Source organism: Gekko japonicus, unplaced genomic scaffold, assembly GCF_001447785.1.
Source record: "Gekko japonicus isolate JY-2015 unplaced genomic scaffold, Gekko_japonicus_V1.1 scaffold593, whole genome shotgun sequence".
NCBI lineage: Eukaryota > Metazoa > Chordata > Lepidosauria > Squamata > Gekkonidae > Gekko > Gekko japonicus.
In genome coordinates this window covers 268476-271723 of record NW_015169191.1, presented here as the reverse complement: position 1 = coordinate 271723, position 3248 = coordinate 268476, and the positions used below count along the sequence as shown (strand labels likewise).

Sequence of the window (3248 nt, the reverse complement as noted above, 5' to 3'; positions counted from 1 at the left end):
CTCTTTGCCATATTTCCCTCCTTTTCTTTCACTCTTTTCCTTCTCTTCCTTCCTCTCTTTTCCTCCTTTCCTTCTTTCTTTCATTCCCTCCTTTTCCTTTCCCTCCTTCTTCCCTTCTCTCTTTCTTTCTTTCCCACCTTCTCTTCTTTTTTCCTCCTTTCCCTCCTCCTTTCCTTCTCTTTCTTTCCCTCTTTCCTTCTCTTTCCTTCCTTTTTTCCTTCTCTCTACTCTCTCTCTTTCCTTCCCTCTTCCCTCCTTCTGTGGCCCAACTCTAGTGAGAAGGGGTTTAAACTTTAAACCCCTTCTCTCTTCGCTCCCCCCCCCCACAAGCCAGCTGGGGAAGGGAAGGGGAGGCTTTTGTAGATGCCTCCCCCCTTTGCTTCCCCTTCTGACATCACTTCCAGTGATGTCAGGGAGCGTGGCATATGCTAATAGCCTAGTAGCTCATTAGCATACCGTATGCTAATGAGCTCCTGCAGCTCTTTTTCTATTAAAAGACCCTGCGACTAATATTTGTTACTTTTGACTATGCACACTCACTCTTAAAATTCCATTAAAGTTAACAGAACACTGCTTCTAATGCTGAAAAACGAATACAAATTTTTCCAGCTAGTTAAGGAGGAACTGAAAAAGGAGACCATTGTTTGCAGGGTACTCTTCCTGCTTTCTCCTCTAGTATACAAGTTTTGCAGTGTGTTTTTTTTTTTCATTTGAAAAACTTTACAAAAATTTTAACCATAAACAAAAGCGGGACAAAGAGAAATAAATGTCAACTGAATTAGACTGAAAACCTTAAATCAAGTTTAGCAACAAAGCTATATATATTATATATTAGCTCTGACCTGGCCTCTCTGATTAAAATAACCCAACAATATAAAAACATTAAAGATTGTTCATCAGCAAGATTCCCACTGGGATTAATATATAACTAGTAAGCTATTTCGCATGAATGGCCAAGGTAGAAGACTTTAGGTTATGAAGAATTAGGTTAAATTATAAAGCTGTGGAGAAAATACAAAATGGCCACATTAATTGTGATCCAGATACATAGCTTCATTGACCCAAGCACTGAAATAATTGTCCTACAGGTTTGCATATGATAAAGCTCAACTAGGAAATTACATGTATGTGCTGAATAGTCCCAATACAAAAAAAAAACCCCACACTTGAAAGGCACCTGGAACATTTCTACCTCACATAAATTTCCTTATAAACATTTACCCTGCTCCTTATACCACACAACTTCAGGTTCCACTGCAGTTTTTGCAGATTACAGAGAGAGAGAAAGAGAGAGAGACAGACAGACAGACAGAGCAACCCAGTCTGGTGTAGTGGGTAGAGTGTTGGAGTAGGATCTGGGAGACTAAGGTTCAAATCTCTACTCGGCAACGGAAGCTTGCTGGGTGACCTCAGGCTAGTATCGCGAACTAATCTACCTGACAGGGTTGTTGTGAGGATAAAACAGAGGAGAAGAGAATGATGTAAGATCATTTGGGTCAGCACAGGGGAGAAAGGTGGGGTATAAATGAAGTAAATAATAAAGTGGGCAAAATAATGAGTGAGAGAATAAGACTGTAACAGAGAGTTTGGGCTACAATGCTAAAAAACTTGCATCCATGTGGAATAGGACTTCTTTGTAATAAACTTGGCAGGGCTGAGAGCTTCTATCAATTTCAGAACAGATGACACATGCCAGGAAAGGAATTCTCAAGCACTTCCCAAAAATGGGATGGGGGGGCGGGAACGGAACAGGTTTATGGAATGTATTTTCTTTAAGGTTCATAAGTTTAAAAATAAGTTTTTAAAATTAGATTTTGAAATTTCAGAAATACCTCAACATCTTTTTAAGCTATACATAAAATCAGTCCTCACAAAATTTAGCATGCAAAACATTAATTACAAATTGAAGTTCTATGTAAACAGAGATTCTTCACGGAAAAGGTCAGTATTAATACGTACATCAGACAGAAACAACATGCAACAGCTATGATATATTTAAAAATAATATATAACCAATACAGAGCTTTAAGGACAATGGTCACATCTATGCGCAGTGACTTGCTGGATTAATCCTAAAGTTGTGTGTTGTAGGTAAAAAGGTAAAGGTTCCCTTGCTCGAAAGCCAGTCAAATCCGACTCTAGGGTTGCGGTGCTCATCTCCGTTTCAAAGCCGAAGAGCCAGCGCTGTCCGAAGACGTTTCCGTGGTCATGTGGCCGGCATGACTAAACACCAAGGCGCACGGAACGCTGTTACCTTCCCACCGAAGTGGTCCCTATTTATCCACTTGCAATTTCTTGCTTTCGAACTGCTAGGTTGGCAGGAGCTGGAACTAGAGACGGGAGCTCACGCCGTCATGCGGCACACTCGGGTCTCGAACTGCTGAACTACCGACCTTCCACAGCCTGCAGTTCAGCGTCTTAACCACTTGAGCCCACACACAAAAACACAGAACAGAATTCAGTGCTTCATAAAGACGAATTAGACATATACTTATGAAAATGTCGCTGTTACTCTCTTCACCATGCTTGGCTGGGCTCCCAAACTACATGCACTAACTTTATTTATTTACTTCATTTATATCAGGGCCTTTCTCACATTGTTCTCCTCTCCCCAATTTTATTCTTGCAACAACCCTGCGAGATAAATTAGATTGAGAGTGTCTGACTGGCCCAAGGTCACCCAGAAAATTTCCATGGCAGAACGGGGATTTGAAGCTGGGTCTCCCCAGATCCTAGTTCAACACTTTAACCACTACGCCACACTGCCTCTCTTGAAGAGAAAGGTGAAGAAAGTTTGTGTGATGAGGGAACAGGGACAGGTGTCAGCACCAGTAATCAGAGGAAAAAAATAGAAAACCCTCACGCTGTGTAACCCCTGCTCTGAGCTTCAGTGAGAATAGAGTTTTTCCTTTTCCATTTCCAGCAGGTCTTATAAATGATTCATTTTCAGTCGCAATACAGAATGGAGGATCCAAGAAGATGGTGTCCTTCTCCAAATTATCCTCCTAATTATCTAAGCAGACACTGAACGCTAATCAACCATTACTTTTCAGTGGTTTACATGGGTAGTTAGGAAGATGTTTGTTACATCCATCTGGAAATTTCCTGAGGGCATGAAGGTACACCTTCTCACTTGACTCCAGGGGTGGCAACAATACTATAATTGATAACACCCACTCACTGTTTCTAGGTATAAACACACACATTCCCATCACCATTCACATGACTTAGAGATGCCTACAGTTTTA

At 41.1% G+C, this 3248-nt stretch overlaps 1 protein-coding gene across 1 annotated transcript in view; it reads right to left on the bottom strand.

Moving 5' to 3' along the window:
• Positions 1 to 3248, bottom strand: part of SH3RF1 (SH3 domain containing ring finger 1) — a 74915-nt gene that overhangs the window by 2294 nt on the left and 69373 nt on the right. The gene's annotated exons all lie outside the window — the stretch shown is intronic.